Source organism: Miscanthus floridulus, chromosome 5, assembly GCF_019320115.1.
Source record: "Miscanthus floridulus cultivar M001 chromosome 5, ASM1932011v1, whole genome shotgun sequence".
NCBI classification, from domain to species: domain Eukaryota; kingdom Viridiplantae; phylum Streptophyta; class Magnoliopsida; order Poales; family Poaceae; genus Miscanthus; species Miscanthus floridulus.
The window spans coordinates 69,474,984-69,494,175 of NC_089584.1; the positions used below are offsets into that span (position 1 = coordinate 69,474,984).

The following is a 19,192-nucleotide window of genomic DNA, read 5'->3' on the forward strand; positions in this document are numbered from 1 at the left end:
CAGCCGGCTACAAAATAAGTTATTCTGTAGCCACCTCTATTTACCATAATTTTATATACTAATTTACCATAATATCAATACATATTTACAATAGTTGGGTTATTATAACACATGAGAATATTTACCATAATGTTATAGTAAACCACTTAGTAAGGAGTTACTGTAAATTAACATAGTAATTATCGTAACTCAAAGTGGCTACAGAATAAGTTATTCTATGGCCAACTACAGAATAGTAGTTCAGCAGCCGGCTACAAAATAAGTTATTCTGTAGCCACCTCTATTTATCATAATTTTATATACTAATTTACCATAATGTCAATACATATTTACGATAGTTGGGTTACTATAACACATGGGAATATTTACCATAACGTTATAGTAAACCACTTAGTGAGGAGTTACTGTAAATCTCGTAAATTAACATAGTAATTATCGTAACTCAAAGTGGCTACAGAATAAGTTATTCTGCAGCCAGCTATAGGATAGTAGTTCTATATATATATATATATATATATATATATATATATATATATATATATATATATATATATATATATATATATATATATATATAGAACTACTATCCTGTAGCTGGCTACAGAATAACTTATTCTGTAGCCACTTTGAGTTACGATAATTACTATGTTATTTTACGAGATTATAGTAACTCCTTACTAAGTGGTTTAATATAACGTTATGGTAAATATCCCCATGTGTTATAGTAACCCAACTATCGTAAATATGTATTTATATTATGGTAAATTAGTATATAAAATTATAGTAAATGGAGGTGGCTACAGAATAACTTATTTTTGTAGCCGGCTACTGAATAGCCTCTCCCTATATATATATATATATATATATATATATATATATATATATATATATATATATATATATATATATATATATGCCATAATCCGCCTAAATTGTGACCGTTGAAGTACCTATCATGTCTCATAAGCAAATCCCACCACCTGCGGCTGCGAGAATGACGATGCCATGCAGCCAAGACACAAGACACAACGCAAGCTCATACTGTCATGTCATACATAATCTCCACTCTCTTGGCACAAATTACCGTGGCGCCATGCTTCTTCTTGGGCCTCAGTTGTAAAATCTGCACTGCACGACAAAATAGGTCACGTCCCCTCAAATATCTGCGCCACATGGTGGCATAGTACATATTTGGCCCCATATGATTCATGAAAGCGACCTTGCATCCGGAGAGACCTTTCCTATGAAAGGATGAGGTTATTGTCCACCTTTCCTTTCCCTGCCTATGTTGTGATAACTAACAGCGTGTGACCCTTGCATTGGAGATCTAGATAGATCTTTCGGACCACTGTCCAAATGATCTTGACATTGGATATTTCATCAGGACGCGTCAAGTATCAGCGACGTCTGACTCGTATAACCAGATTATAATAACTGAATTAGCTAATTATTATGTAGTACTCTAAGCTGGAGGGAAAGACTCAATTAGTTAACTTGATTATAGATAGATTAGTTCAGGGATTGCCTATCAATATGAGTGGTGTACTCTCTCCATGTCCAAAAAATATTGACAGTTTAAGATTAATAATAAAATAAAAAAATGTCCCCAAAACTCGTTTTTTTTGGCTTGCCGTGGAATCCAAATCAGTATCTTCATCCCATATACATTGACGCCATAATTGTGTCTTTGGATCCATAAAGCTAATAATTAGCTAATAATAATTAATTCTTTAAATCCAAACGGGTCCAGCTAATTGTTAGCTCACTAGGTAGATAAAATCAGCTAATTGTTAGCTGCTAATGTTTGCTATGAACTATAAACTAGCTAACTATTAATGGCTAATAGACCCAAACAGGACCTAAGGCTCTATTTTCGATCCAACTGTGCTAATAGTTCTCTAACTAATAGCTAAAAAGCTACTGACTATGTAACTTGTAGCTAATTATTAGCATGGGTTGTTTGGAACTTTGGATCCACCAACTAATTGGTGGTTGGATAACTCGTTGAAGGTGTATATGAATTATGAACTTCACTAAGAGAATGTTTGAATCCACCCAGCTTACTATATTAGCTATATGCCAGCTGAGAGAAACCAGCTAATAGCAAATTGTTAGCTAGGTGGTAGTTAAGACGTTGGCTAAATTATTAGTTGAGTATCTAAGTAAGACCTTAGGTAAATTTTACCAGCTAACTCTTAGCTACATGAGGATCCAAATAGGCCCAGGTATCCAAGCAATTTTAGGTTGAACTAGAAGTGTGATAATAAAAGACTAACTTGCCTCTCACTCATTAGCTTCTTCAGTTGTCAACTTTTGCTTGATTTTCTACTAACGCATACTTAAAAAAATATTCAAACATGTCACGAATTTTGGCTACCAATTATAGAAGTTGTTTTTTGCAAGATGGTATTTAAAATGCATGCATGGATGGGGATTTAAAACACAGGTACACATGGATGTTGTTGAACAATCCGAATACCTTATACTTTGAGATAAATTTTGAACGTTTGATATTCTATATTTTAGAATGAAGGAAGTAATTGTTAGCATAGCACACATCTACTTGCTAATAGTTAGCATGCCTATAATCTGAGTCTGTTTGGATCCCTACTTTACTTTGTAGCTGCTACTACTACTAATGGATCTACACAGGCTCTAAGTTAGGGAACAAATTCAAGTGCCTGCACAGTTAATCGTGAGTTCCGTAAACTAACTGCGTACGTTGAAAAGGCAACACAGCTAATTAATAGGGACATCCTAGTTATTCCACATCTTCCTTAGTCTGTCTCAACTAGGGATGAAAACGGTATGGATATTTTCCGACCATATTCGAAACCGAATCCGTTTAGAGAGGTTGAGATCTGTCCGTGTCCGAGTTCGGATATCCAACATCCGATGCCGTATCCGTATCCAAATACTCAAATCGCATATTTATGATGTCGATATCCAATCGTATCCTATCCGACATAGTTGACACTATCCGTATTCAAATCCGAATTCGAATAAAAATATAAAAATAAATGTAATATCGATGATATATGTCCATATCCGATCCGTTTTCAGCCCGTCTCAACTCCTGCAGAGCAAATCGGAGGAGTGTAGAGCCTGGGACTTGGCAAGGTTCAAGCATCTCAGGCTGTTGCTGCCAACGTCGCCAGATTCTGTTGTCTAAAAAAAAAACGTCGCCAGATTCAGTATTTTCATCTGTGCCCAGCGGTAACCCTTGTTTTACCGATGTTATGTTTAAACTCTATCTCCTCGTAATGAAACATGTACCTCATGCTATGGTAAAAAAATAAAGATCTCAAGAATTCTTTTTATAGTAACTTCCTAAGTATTGGCAAGATTTTATATACTAATTAGATATATGCCGGTACGTTGCACGGAGATCACATATTTATCTACACCGATGCACATGACTTGCAGTTTAGACGAGCATAATAATGAATCTACAAATCAATTACATTAAAAATATGAAGTCCATATCATTATCTAAATAGCACCTTATTTTTAGGGGGTGTTTGGTTTCCCTCCTAAATTTTAGTCGCTGTTCCATCGGATGTTTGACACATGTATGGAGTATTAAATATAGACTAATTACAAAACTAATTACATAGTTTGTGACTAATTTATGAGATGAATCTTTTAAGCCTAATTAGTCCATAATTTGACAACGTTTGCTACAGTAAACATGGTGCTAATGACGGATTAATTAGGCTTAAAATTTCGTCTCGTAGAGCACTCATGAATTATGTAATTTGTTTTTTTATTAGTATCCGAACACCTCATACAACGTTCTCCTGACAAGTTCTAAATTTTAGTAGCTAGATCAAACACCCCTTTAGTTGAGCTCATTATTCATTCAAAATTTCAGAACAGTAGAGCACTGGAGCGGTCAGAGATAATGTACCTCATTTATTACCTCCCGTCCACCACCGTCCTTTATCCTTTTACTTATGCCACCTGCCTCCCTGACATAATGCTTAGTATGTGTGATTTGCTGGTATCGTTGCTGATTCGTTTATGTAAGAAAGAAATACTGTTGGCTGGTTCATATGAATAGTATTTATATGAGGGGCTTGCCAGCCAGTCTAGCCAGCTAGCCCCAGCCGATCGGGCTGCCTATCGTTTTCTTTCACGCAGCTCGATGAAAAAAAAATTCCACAGCGGGAGCGACACACGGCGCAGCTCATCACCAGAGCCGACGAGCTAGTGGGGCTAGCCAGCACGACGGCAAGCTGGCCCGATGGGCTAGCGCTGGTGGCTGGTCTTGGCACGCATGCGCGGCGAGTCCCCAGCGTGCTGTCACGATGGCGGTGCAGCTGGTACTACGGCAAGCTTGCGCGAAGGGGATCTCACATGGAGACTTGGCTCAAGGCTCTAGCAGCTTGCGGGGGTATGTCCTCCGGTATCCACAAGACAAGACATGAGCCGCACCATCAGAGATAGCTTAGCCCACAAGATCAAGGTGTGTACGGCGCTGCTCAGTGTGCACCGTAAACTATTGTATAGTACCAAATATGATACTTTCCTTGTAACCCTACCCCTCCAGAGTATATAATGAGAGACAGGGGTCCCTTAGTGGATAGATCCATACATCTCAATGCAATACATCAAAACATAGGATGTAGGTATTACGTCATACTGACGGCCGAACATGTCTAAATCTTGTGTCTTGGTGCTTGTATTACCATCTCGCTCCTGATCTCGCTCACCTCTACGACAAATCTACCATCGTGGGATATCCCTCGATAGACTGCCGAACATCTTTTGTCGACAGTTGGCGCGCCAGGTAGGGGTGTGCGCTTGATCCATGGTGAGCCAGATGGACCTCAAATCAACAGTGCGTTCTCTTCATCAATCTCGTGGAGATCCATGTCGGTCCACGACGACAATTCATCGCTGGCTACACCAGCCCCCGTGACAACAGATCCGATCTCAAAACCACATCCGAAGTCGCCTTCACCAACAACTCACCGCCCGCCAGGAGCTCACCGTCAATGCCAATCAGATAACGCCATACGTCGCCGACCAGACTTTCTGTCTAAAGCTAAGTCACGCTTTAATATTCTTCTAAATATTCTCCAATCTCCGTATATCGCCATGATGTTTCACCGAACTGTTTTCTCTATATTTGCTCTCCAAACGATTTTCCGAACCCTCAAACAGTCATGTTGATGCTCGAACGACTCCAGAGACGGCCCTGTCTCCGGCTCCTCCCTACACGTGCATGAGAATCTGCCCTCTGCATTATGGGTGGTTGGCAGCAGCTCCTTAGCGATGCCTGTTTCTTCTACACATGCACGAGCTCCACGCTCGACATTATGGACTATGGGCTAGCTAGGGCTAGAGACTCAACTACACACTAACTGGTCGGGCGGTTTATATTAAATATAAATACATCTTCGCTCCAACTGATCGCCGAACTACATATGCTATTTTTTCTTCAGAGTTCATATATTTTTACATCATGTACAACCCGTTCTACATATTTGTATTACAGGATCATCGTCCAGGTGATCGGATCACCTGGTGCTTGGACTTCTCCACCGATCAACTAGTCGGACTGCTTGGTTCATAGACTCCGTCGCCGACCAGTTAATCAAACTGTTCGCTGGTCGCTTCTACTCAATGCTCACTTCGCCGCCGACCAGTTGATAGGACTATTCGTCGCTCGTGTTTCATCGCTAGCTACGTCGGTTACTCCTCGGCGCTCGGATTCTTCGTGCTCGAGGACTAAGTGGGCACACTTCACCGCACGGACGTCGCCAGTGATGCCGGGGACTCCTCGCTCTTTGGTGCTCAGACATCGCCAGCGACGCCGAGGACTCCTCGCTCTTCGATGCTCGGACATCACCAGCGACGTCGGGGACTCCTCGCTCTTTGGTGCTCGGACATCACCAGTGACGCCGAGGACTCCTTGATACTTGGACATCGCCCGCGACGTTGGGTACTCCTCGTTCCTCGGTGCTCGGACATTGTCAGTGACACTGGGGACTCCTTACTCCTCGGTGCTCGGACATCGCCAGCGACATCGGGGACTCATCGCTCTTTGGTGCTCGGACATCACCAGCAACGCCGAGGACTCCTCGGAGCTCTCTTGGTGGTTGGATCTTGCTATGTCTCATCGGTGTGCTATCAAGCTACTCCATGCTGTTCGGATCAGGGTGCTGATCTTGGGCAGCACGTTTGGGGTCTTGATGCACGCATGTCGGATGACGTCGGCAAAGCTTTCAGACTTCTTTTTCTTTGACCCTGCTACAAGATTTATTCTTCATCTTCTAGTAGGCTCGGGGACTAAGTGGGCACATTTCACCTTGCGGTGAATGTGCTTGTTCTCATCTCGAGGCTACGCCCGGGGACTGGTTGCCTGCTCGGCTGGTCTTCTACTTTCTGACCCTGGCACCATGTGACTACGTCACCTACTGTCAGGCTTGGAGACTAGCTGTGGGGGTATGGCACCCGATATCCACAAGACAAGACATAGGCCGCACCATCAGAGGTGGCCCACCCACAAGATCAAGGCGTGCACGGCATGCACCGCAAGCTATTGTATAGTACTAAATAGGATACTTTCCTTATAACCATACCCCTCCAGAGTATATAAGGAGAGCCAGGGGTCCCTTAGTGGATAGATCCATACATCTCAATGCAATATATCAGAACACAGGATGTAGGTATTACGTCATACTGATGGCTGAAGCTGTCTAAATCTTGTGTCTTAGTGCTTGTATTACCATCTCGCTCCTGATCTCGCTAACCTCTATGACAAATCTACCATCGTGGGATACCCCTCGGTGGACTGCCGAGCATCTTTTGTCGACACAGCTCCCTCACGCCCTCGGTCCATCGATGTCTCCTACCTTTGGCGCGAAGAGCTAGCCGGCACGTAGGCTCTATCCCCAGCATCGTGGTACTTGGTGGGTAGCGAGTTGGCGCGTTAGCAACCTCCCCTGACGCGAGTAGTAGTGGCAGGCGAGATCCCTTTGCTTGGTAGCCGAGCGGGGGCATGATTTTGGTGGCGGTGTGGTGGTGCACTCGGACTCGGGAGTGACCAGCAGGGGTCGTTTTTGACTTGTATTTGTTTGTCGTTCACATATCGGCCATAAAATTTTCCTCACCTACGGCGACCTACGTGGCTTACGGCTTACGGTTTAGATGAACATATTAAGAAATATATAAATTTAATTACATATACAATGTAAAGCCCGTTTCATGATGACCTTTTTTGTTTTTTTATTCGGCACTTCTCCTAACCTAGAGGTTTTAATAGAAGTCAAGTAGGAACTGAGTTGGTCACGTAGGAATAGGGAACCTATAGGAAACAGAGTCACGAGCGTAGGAAGTCACGCGGGACGGAGAGAAGAGCCGAGCGAGGCGATTATTTCCTGCGCTGACAATACCCCTAAAGATTCTTTAGGTGTAACTAGGTAGCGTGCACGTGCGTTGCTATGGAATAACTAAATTTTTGTTAAAAAAAGATATGGATCACACGATAAGATAATAATACTGTAAAATTAAATACTGACATTAAAGTAATATTTAATCTAAAAAGTAAAGTTTGTAAAATTAATAGTCACCGAGAGCAATATAAAATCATAGAAATTTTAATTTAAACATGTGTTATACTGTTACTAAAAATAAATCTTTGAACATGATGAGACTATCATCCCACCATCATCACTGTCATTTCACTCATGCTGACATCGGTTGTCTTCCATAAACGAGTCGGTCTACATGCTACACGCGAAACTAAGCAGTGCAGAGACCGTCGACATCAGAGAGCGATGGCCAGTTGAGGTGATGCATATGTCAACACTATGTCAATTTAGCTTTAGTTGTTCTTTTGCTAAAGCATCATGCTCACAAGTTTTTTTCTTATATGACAACGAGCAAATCAATGTGCCCATCACAACGAGAAGAAATGGCACTGCCATTCTCTGAACTAAGAGTGCAATAAAGCATCTAAAGTTCAGTTATCTAGTACCAAGGTAATGGGAAACTTTCAATTAATAACTAAATGTGTACAAAATTATTTAAATTAACCATGTCCAACTCTAGAACTATTTCAAAATTTCTTCCAGCATGGTGTTATGGTGGCTTTTGGTCCTTGTACACAACTTTCAAGCATTCGTTGGCATCACTCTTCAAATCAGTCTTCAAATGCCGCTCCTGCTTGTCTCATTGGACAAAAAAAGTGCAGTCAACCCAACCCGTCAGATATGTGGTAGTACCAAACATTTTTGGTCCTCAATGTCACAGAATTAAGCACCATTGACAGTCAACCCCACACAGATACTCCAAGATAACCAGAAAAGAGAAAAGCAAAGTAGCCGAAGTTTGAGGAAGACATGCAACCTAACTTTGATAAAGGATTATTGTATGAGCTATCTAAGCATGGTTAGTGCTATTCATCCTTTGTATCCATGTTTTTCGTCTTAGTTTTTCAGTGCCATCTGTAAGTCCATTCCCACTTATTAGGGCAAAAGTGCTCATGATAAAAGGCCTAAAATAACTTGGGGATTCATAAGCCAGGCTACCCATGCTTGGGAGAGGGGAGCACAAGCATCATCAGCCAAGGTGATTCCACAGGTCAAAACACACATAGAGTCACTTATAGCTAATGGAACGATATAAGATATGAATTTTCCTTGATTTTTAATACAATCACAAAACTTTATGAACCACACCTTTTCAGAAATATGAAAAATTTATAAACCCGTCCAATACCAAAAATTTCAAAGCTAGCAGTGTTTCATCAGTTACTGCCCAATCTCCTAATGAGTTGGTGACCATCCCTGACAGTTTCAGACTGACCCATTACCTTCAGTCTTATGCTTATATTGGTAAATGCCCGAGCATTGCAATGGGAGCCACAAAAAATGTCAATATTTTGTCTTGCCCGAATATCCTCATCAAGCGATAAGAAAGATATTCCCTATTGTGTATAGTGAACATTATTATAAATGTATACTGATTTGTGTAAAATTTACAGATAAACAAAATAGATAGAAGAGATATAACATTTACATATATTTGAGTTTGCTCAGAATTAATTAGGGAACAAAAATAAGGTTGCATTCGGTGAAGTAAATGCCATCAAAATTGTTTTGATGAAAAAAACTCTTATATGATTGAGCAGTGCTCCTGGATTTCGACAAAATATGTGGCTACTGACATAGCTGCAAAAAAGGGCCAAAATAATTGTTCCATTTCATAAGCTCATGCAGATTGAAATGCAATTTCTTATCTGTAATAAAACTACGCTAAAAGAAATTAGCGTACCTTTGCCTCCCCAAGATCACACAATTGTTCATTTCTCAAGGTGCTTTATATTCGCTCCCAGTTTAAGCTTCCTTAATGGTATCACTTTTCCCCTCTTCTTTCACAAATGCCTGGGAGAAAATCAAACCCAAATTACTCAAAAACTAAAGGAACTGACAGGTGAGAGCCTGTAAGCACTGAACAATACAACACAATTATTTTTAGAATATCCTGCTCTATAGATGAATCGGTTTGAATCCTTTAGAAAATAATTAAAACAATAAGTTGTGCATAAAAACCTTTACTAGTATTTTCCATTCAAGTGCCTGCAGTGAGGAGCTTAGCGTTTCATTCCGGCCACAAATGACAATAAGCTGCCCAATTGGTTTTCCAAGCTCTTTATCAAACAATGATTTTCCTAGGGCCCTGGCAATCTTCTAGACAAGACTCATGCCCTCAACCTCCCATGAGTAGCACTGCAGGAAGCTCAGGATCCCATTCAAGTTCCCTCAAATCATCCTCATATAAGTGGATCCAATTCAAGCTCAGGATCCAATTCAAGCAGAATAGTATTCAGACAAATTAATGCAGACATATTTTTCTGTTTTCTTGAAACTTGAACAGTAATGCTTTTGGGATATACAGCATATTCATTGAACACAACAGGACAAAACCTTGTAAAATGAATATCTCAGCCTTTTGAAAGATCATGTATGGTTCACACTAAAACTAGCAGGAATAGAAATATAAAAACTTAGGGTTTTCTAAATACCTTAACAAGAACTGCAAGGCAGAATGATGGTCGCGGAAGACCGAACACGCAGATTTGAGAAGGTTGTAGATCATCCAGTGCAGCCCACTTGGCAACTTCTTCTGAGGGGCAGTAACATCTGTTCACATCAGCACGGAACCTGTGTTTTTTTCTTCTAATTGTCAGATCAAGTGAAAAAACTGCTTTACTATATGTTTTCTTTATCATTAACTGAATATACCATGTAGGGTGGCAAGTGTTGAGGTCTGTGATCACAGTTACAAAGACTACTTTGTTCTGTAGGCCTTGGCATTTGAGAACCCACAGAAGAATGAGTTGCATGACTGGGTGGACACTAATTATGATGTTTGTCTTGTACTTCTTCAGTCCAGCCTCCACCTTCCTTCATGCATAAACAAGGCATTCAGAAAAAAAAAGATATAAGCAACGGATCACGCAGCAGATAAGACGTGGATCATGGTCATGGTATATAAAATACAATGAAATAATTATATAAAAGGAAATATTGACAATTCTAAAAGGACATATATTAAGATAAATGTTGCACAAGGATAAATGTTGACCCACAAACCTGTGTGTCCTGCCTAGCAGAGAGGCGTTGCCGTCCTGCGTGCAGCAGCAGCTTGACCACGGTGTGCACGGCGCCCCCGCCCCCCTGAGTGCCAGAGACGCCAGATCCCGCTCGAACTCCCGGACCCACCCCGTTGTCGCTGCTGCCCAATGGACTCCTCCATTCCTGCCCTCGCCTCTGCCACCCAATGGACTCCTCCACTCCCACCCATGCCACCACCGGCGTGCCAGCCTAAGTGGCCGGCCTATGGGCCAGGTTGAGGCAGGCAGCCAGCCTGCTATGAAGTTGTAGTTAACAAAATGAACAATTCATCTGAAACATATAGGCAACTCATCTAAAAAATTATTTATGCAGAACCAGCACTCAAATTGGTCCATAGTTTAGCTAGGTGCTAACAGTTCAACCAACAAAAAAAGAAACCACCTTTTTGCCATAGTGAGAATGGAAACGAAAGCTCAATTCAGGCCATGGCAGTGGGGGAACTACATGATAACTTTCAAAAAAATAAAATAAAAATGTACCTGTTGTCGATACAGGACCCATGGGATACCCCACAAGGTAGGGAGAAGACCTAGTCTAACTAGGACTCTACATTGTAAACCGACTAGGACTCTGGCCTCCTGACTATATAAAGGAGGGCAGAGCTCCTTAGATCGGGAGAGCAGAAGGGAGATAACACAACACTTTACAATCAATCCAACGCAAAGGCTAACGTCAACTGGACATAGGGCTATTACTCGATCACGGTCGAGGGCCCGAACCAGGATAAATCGACTGTCTCTTGCGTTTACCGTCGAGTTCTGCATACGCTGAAGCCTGAACTAACTGCCCCGGGTACCCCCATGGCAGGCTATCGGTGGTGAAACATCGACAGCTGGCACGCCAGGTAGGGGCTTTCGGTGAATTTGCATCCAAGAGCTCGACGGACCTCGACAACATGATCTTCTCGATGGGATCAACCTTCATCTTCGGTTCATGGATCTATGAGGTAGGCGATGATGGCAAGCTCCAAAGCCATTTCCTCAAAGGTTCGGATCACCTTGAAGACCTTTCTTTTTTGGTGACTATGATAGATCAACTCGCCGGAAGATTCACGCAGCTCGAGATGTTCGATCCAACTCAGATTTTGTGGCTTTGTGCATCCGACTCAAACTTAGGCTCCACATCCAAGATGGAGTCTTTACCGAGTTCTTTTGAGAAACCAAGTTCTTTTCCGGTGGGGCTCCAGAACGTGGCCTCGGCCTATCAAGAATACAACTCGGAGTACACTCAGGGTCCTTTCAAGAAGTCGGTCTTTTTCCGTTTGGATTCCACAACATGGCAAAATCTTATCAGGCATGGCCCGAAAGATCCCTCAATCCGGTGCTTAGAATGCCACTAAAAGGAGCTTAGGAAGGTCTCGTACTAACTATAACATCTCAAGACTGCATCGTCCACTGGCCAGGTTCTGTTCCTAAGGACAACGGTACCCAACTAGTTGGCACGACGACGACAGCAATTCTACCCTACCAAGAAGGAGACTCGATCTGCGACCTTGAAGCCTCTACTAAAGTTATCAACGACTACGATAGTGTGGAAACCGACGTCGATAATAGAACAATTCACACACAAGAAGTATTCATGGTTCGATGTCCTCGATCACCATTAGTCCCCCCAGAAGCACCTGACATCAGGTCATCAGATGAATCTGAGTCCAACATATCACCCTTTATCCAGGGGCACGATGGTGAGATCGAGAATCAGAAGCAAGTTAGAGAAAGAAGAAACAAATTAAAACAAGGGCGCCAACGCCATGCTAGGTAGCACAAGGAAGCTTGGATCAAATATGAGTCAGATCTGGCTGAGTACGACAGAAGAAAATCAGAACAAGAAGTCAAAGAAAGACGCGTAGCGAATACACCCTATAGTAGGATCCGAGAAGCACTAGAAGAACTCGGAGCGACGTCACTTCCCAGTGAAAAATAGGAACAACTCTAGGACCTCCTCCAGTCAGTAGCCCTAAGGACACACGATGGAAGGACCCGCTCAAGACTACCTACCAGGTCAACATCTCATAGGAAGGAAGATCAAAATAAAAAAAGTCCGCTTTCGAGAGACTTGGACCAGGTGGAAGTCATAATAGGGAAAGCAGAAGGGACCATAGTCAAAACTATCGAGTCGAACAACTAAGGAAGATCAGAAGCGAAGCACCCATTCAGACATCCCTGCAGAACTACTCTCACCAAAATGATAGTTGGTAGGAAGGAGGTGCTGAATCAGAATACAAAGAAGTTGGAACGCATGATAGATTTCCCTGTTTTGGAAGCAGACTTGCTTCAATACGACTACCCCACAAGTTCAAGCTGTCCAACCACTCTAAATATGATAGCAAGACCGAACCAAAGCAGTGGCTCAGGATTTACTCATAGTCGATCGAACTAGCCGGAGGAGACAACGATATCAAGACCTTGTTCTTTCCCATGGCCCTAGAAACCATGCCCCTCCAATGGTTCAATAAATTAAACCCAGGGTCAATCAGAAATTGGGATGACTTGCAAAGAGTTTTTTGTGAAAATTTCATGGGTATCATTACGCACCCCATCACCCACACAGAATTAAAAGGACTCAAGCAAAAAGGGGGCGAAAGTCTTAGAGATTACTATCGATGATTTGGCGAACTACGTGCTCAAGTACATGACATCACCGAACGAGAAGTAATTAAAGCTTTCTCTCATGGAATCATGGCTAGGTGGCAATTTTAGGACTTCTACAAAGAAAATCCGAGAAACAATGAAGAATTCAGATGCATAGTAGAAAAGATGATTACTGTAGAGGAGAAGACACGAGAAAGGTTCCCGGATAGAAACAACCGAGACAACCCGGACAAGCAAAATCATCAAAACATCAGACATCAGGAAAGAAAACATAGACAAGACAACACCATAGCGGTGGCTGACAAATCAAGGAAGTTTTCCAAACCTAGAAGGTATGACGACATTGAAAACATGCATTGCATCTTGCACCCTAAAGGAAATCACACCATCGGAAATTGCTACACCTTCAATGATCGATACACAAGAAAAGATAATAAGGTAAACACTAAAGAAGACAATCAGAAAAAAGATGAAGACAACCACGAAGATAAGGGATTTCAAAAATCCAGGGGGACAATAGCAGTAATCTTCGCTGGGGCCCCAGATTCTAGAAGCAAACATCAAGAAAAGCTAGCTCTATGAACCATCATGGTAGCAGAACCGGCTACTCCGATATATCTCAATTGGTCACAGTATCCAATCCAGTTTTCAAGAGAAGACCAATGGACTAGTGTAGGTAACATAGGCCATTACCCACTGGTTCTAGATCCAACTATCGCTGGTATGACTGTCACAAAAGTACTAATCGATGGGGGAGCCGGACTCAACATCATTTTTTCAGAAATGCTAAGGAAGATGGGACTACAACTCACCGGGATGATTACACCAATGAGCATCCCTTTTTATGGGATAGTACCCAGCAAGGCAGCCATGCCATTTGGACAAATCACTCTACTGGTTACTTTTAGAACTCCCTCAAACTACCGAACAGAGTTTATCAAGTTTGAAGTTGCTAAAACGGTGTCCTTTCCCTCCAAAGTGATTTGAAGCACGCTTTTGACTGCGATGTTCAGGCAGTTCAAATTACAGCCAAAGCACAAGCCGCCAATGGTAGAAAAGAAATAGCCACTATTGCCATAGAAATGAGCCTAGAAGAACTAGAGATACCGGCTAAAAAGCCCAGCATCCTCGTACCACCAAAAGAAGCCAACGTCAAGCAAATTGACCTGGGCACCGGTGATCCCTCCAAAACGGCAATCATCAGCGCCCACTGCTCGGCAAAATAGGAACTCGCGCTCACCAACTTTCTTTGGGACAACAAAGATATCTTCGCTTGGAAGCCGGCCGACATGCCAGGTTGCCCAGGAGAGTTGGCTGAGCATAGAATCGATATCAATGAAGGCTCCAAGCCTGTGAAGCAACGACTATGACGATTCTCACCCGACAAGAAAGCAACAATTAAAAAAGAAATCATGAAGCTAATGGTAGCCGGATTCATCAGAGAAATCCTTCATCCAGATTGGCTAGCAAACCCAGTTCTAGTACAAAAAAAGAATATGGACGAGTGGTGCATGTGTGTTGACTATACAGATCTCAACAAACACTGCCCGAAAGATCCATTCGGGCTACCAAGCATTGATTAGATAGTTGATTCAACAGCAGAATCTACCCTATTATCCTTTCTTGATTGCTATTTAGGATATCACCAGATTGCATTAAAGGAACAAGACCAGAGCAAGACATCTTTCATCACTCCGTTCGATGCCTGAGCATACCGGCTGAGAGCAAAAGAGCTGAAAAGATGCTTGAGTTCGCCGATGAGGGTAGCTAATAAGCTAACACCCAAACCAAAAAGAAAAATGGCTGAAATTATGCCTAAGCATACCGGCTGAGAGCAAAAGAGCTAAAAAGATGCTTGAGCCCACCGATGAGGGTAGCTAATAAGCTAACACCCCAACCAAAAAGCAAAATAGCTGAAACTATGCCTGAGCATACCGGCTGAGAGCAAAAGAGCTGAAAAGATGCTTGAGCCCGCCGATGAGGGTAGCTAATAAGCTAACACCCGAACCAAAAAGCAAAATGGCTAAAACTATGCCTGAGCATACCGGCTGAGAGCAAAAGAGCTGAAAAGATGCTTAAGCCTGCCGATGAGGGTAGCTAATAAGCTAACATCCAAACCAAAAAGCAAAATGGTTGAAACTATGCCTGAGCATACCGGCCGAGAGCAAAAAAGCTAAAAAGATGCTTGAGCCTGCCAATGAGGGTAGCTAATAAGCTAACACCCGAACCGATCCTAAGATGATTTTACAACCAGGGAAAGAGCCAGATGCTGGCCACATCTCGAGTTAAGCAAAAAGCTAAAAAGAAGAAGCTGAAGATGCTTGAGATCGCTGGTCCTAACTCTTTTCAGTGCTAACAAGAACAAAAAGGTTGTAAAGACAAAGATCTACTTACCCCGAGTTGTTTACATGAAAGCCAGACAAGCACTTGACAAATCAAGAAAGTTTGTCAAGACAACAATCTACAAATCCCGAGTTGTTTACACGAAAGCCAGACAAGCACTCAACAAATCAAGAAAGTTTGTCAAGACAACGATCTACAAATACTGAGTTGTTTACTCAGCGTAGACGAAAGCATGACAAGTACTTGTCAAAATCAAAGACATCTAGGCAAAGAAGACATCAACAAAAAATAAAAGATCTTCATTCAAAAAGAAGTATAGTATCCTATTACAGAGGCTGAAATACAAAGGTTAATTACATCAAGCATTGTCAGCAGGAGAAGAAATATCAATATTAAGATTATCTACGATCCTCCTGGCTAAATCTTCGACCTCAGGCTCCACCTTTTCAATGGCATCTAGATATTCTTGACTCTCAACTTCCTCTGCAATCTTGGACAAAGGCATCTCCGAAGCAAGAACCCGGACCTGGGCAAGAACATTTCTGGTACATAGTTGGGCGCACCTCTTCACGAACTCCTGGAAATGGGTCGGAACTTAGGGAATAAACTGAGCCCAAGATTGACCATCATCCGATGGAGTCCGGAGAAGATTGGTTACTGACCGAAATGATTTCCACAAAGCATTCCAGTTCTCAGTAGCCATTGCCAACTTACCAGTCAAGACTTCAACCATTTTTTGGACCTGCACAAGATCCCTGTTAGCTCCACGCCTAATCAACTTGGCAAGCGCGAGTTCTTCTTTAGCACAAGTAATTACCTCTTCAGCCCTGTTATGACTATTGCGAGCAAGTGTCTTCATTTCCTCAATACCCTTCAAGAGCTTCTGCTTTTCAACTCGGAGAGCTAGACTAGGCACCAAAAAACAACTCAGTAGAAAGGGAAATTTGAATACAGAAGGAAACAAAAAGAACCCACAATACCATTGCACTCATTCTTCATGGCCTCCACATTCTTCAAGGCCTCCTGGAAAGCAGCATCCCTCCACTTTTCTGCCTCAACCACCTAGGCATGGAGAGTTTTTTCCTCCCTTTGGTGCATTTGACGCTCGGTCTCCATCTTAGCCCAACAGAGGTCAAGCTCTGTTTTTAGGGCACTAACCTTAGAAGACAACTTTTTCTCAGTTTTAGATGAGAAAAAGAAGCTGGTATGATCCCGAGAAAAAGACTGAACAAAGGAGAGAGAGAAAAACAAGACATAAGAACAGAAGAAAGACGAACATCCAAAGAAAGAACTTCAGAAAAAAAAAACTTACCTGGAGTTTTTCCCCAAAAGAAGTCGCAAAGGTTCCCCAGGCAGTGGTCAGCTCTGACAACCGATGAGTGGCATCGAATTGTTGCACCACATCATCATCCAAACACTGAACACCACTAGCAAGAGGAGCAGAGGGAGAAGCCGGCCGAGGCAAAGAAAACAAGACCAGTGCCGTACCCTAGGAAGCCCTGGCTACCTCCTCTGATGGCTCCACCGCCACGACCATGGTCACCTTCGGAGCCAGCAAATCAGCAGCTATGTGATCACCACAGAACCCTGTCTCCCTCACAGCCACCTCACCAACCGTACATTCAGGATCCTGAGACTCTGTACACTGGGGCAAACTAGAAGACTGACAAGGGGTCGACTGAGGGTTAAGGGAAGGCGAGGGTCTGCAAGATGATAAGGAAACTCGACAATAAGAATATGAATCAGAAAAAAGGAAAACAAAAGCAAAGAAACAGAAAGAGGATTCACTCACTCAGCTATCTTCTTCTTCATAAAACCAATAGAAGACCTTAGAGGGGGAACTATAGCAGCAAAAATATCACCACCACCCTACGACAAGAGTGGTGTGGTCGGTACCGGAGCCCCAGAAGAACTCGAGGTCGATGACCGCTTACTACAAGAGAACAAGGTCAAAGTTAGAACAAAAAGAGGTGTTCAATAGCAGGAAAAACAAGAAAACAACTCACTGACACATAACAAGGGCCGCATCATCATCCTCATCTTCTTCACTCTCAAACATGGCAACCATAGCGCTATCTAAAAAAGAAGAAAAGTACTCGGTTAAAGGCAAAAACAAACAACGAAAAGACAAAACATATTAATATGCTCACCTAGGAGCACGCTACCTATAACTTGAGTACCTAGATGAGTACTCGATTGGCGAGACTTCTTGGTAGCAGACAAACCAGAAGAAGAACAATCCGCTCGCCCCTTTTTCTGACACTGTGAGGAGCTTGAGGAACTAGACGAGGAACATACTCTACATATGTGTCAAGAACTACGGAAGAAACACCAGGAAACATCATGGTGGTTTGAAACTTACTGGTTAAAGATGCCCCAGCAAGATTCTCCCCAATCTCCACAATGGCAGGGCAGTCATCAAGGGGGATCAAATCAATGAAGTTGCGCTCCAATTCCTATAAAAGAGTAGAACAACCAGATGAGAAAGATTAAGCGAAAAGTGGAGACAGCGAAGGAAATACAAAAAGTACATGCATAAGAAAAAAACAACTCACAGCAGGAGGCGGGTTGTTAGCACAATACTCAGGGACAGTATGCGGGATGACGCTTACTCCTTTCAACATCTTCCGAAGGCGCTCGAGCACCTCCTCACCAGTCAACTCAAGGGTAGGGACCATACGAGAAGGGTCCTCCGCCCTAGAGTATTCAAAACCATAATTCTCTCGCTCCTTCAGAGGTTGAACACGATGGCAAAGAAAACTAGAAACGATCCCAAAGCTGGTCAAGCCTTGTTGTTTCAGAGCACATATCCTCTCAAGAAATGGCTTGATCGCCTAGAGCTCATTCACCGTCAAGGGATTCTTTTCCCATTGGTCATTAACCATGGGACCAGAACCAGAATGAACAGCAAGAGGAGGAATCATATTGGTGGCATAAAACTAGTCGACACGCTAATCCCTCACAGAATCAACCAAGTCATAATCAAAGAATTTACTCTTACGACCCTAACGAAACTTAATCCCGTAGCCACCAAGAACATGGGTGTCATCGCTGAGGGGTTTGTCGCAGAACCAACTAATTTATAAGAGTACAAGTACAATGGCCGCCCGCAAGCGGTCACACTATCATACTTGAACCCATATAAACCCGGTAGTCCATCGAGTACCACGACGGGTCTCGATAAACGATTACAACAACCAAGATCGTATAAGATTCAACATACATGCCACATATTACATAAAGTTCACAGATACATTTTCATCATCAGAGTACAAATAAAAGTTATTACAAACCAAGTTTGATAGATAAAGCGAAGCAATTAAGTTCAAAAATAAAGTTTCCGACATAGTTTGATACAGTGCCAAGTAGGATCACGGTCCACAAAAGCAAAGATAGGGATTAATAAAGAAGCCTGCCCAAGGCTTACTCGTCATCCACGGTGGGATAGAAGCAACTCTTGCAATAACCATGATACACAGTGCCATCTGCAACAATGGGAAATAAAACCCTGAGTATGAGAAGGTACTCAGCTAGACTTACCCATCATAAACCAGAAATAGAATAACTCCAAGGATTATGCAAGGCTGTATAAGTGGAGATAACTCGACA

General features: G+C 42.5%; 1 pseudogene; it reads right to left on the bottom strand.

The window, feature by feature from the left end:
* Positions 1-9,347: 9,347 nt before the first annotated feature.
* On the bottom strand, positions 9,348-18,468 carry LOC136454747 (probable monogalactosyldiacylglycerol synthase 3, chloroplastic; annotated as a pseudogene).
* Between the last annotated feature and the right edge of the window lie 724 nt (positions 18,469-19,192).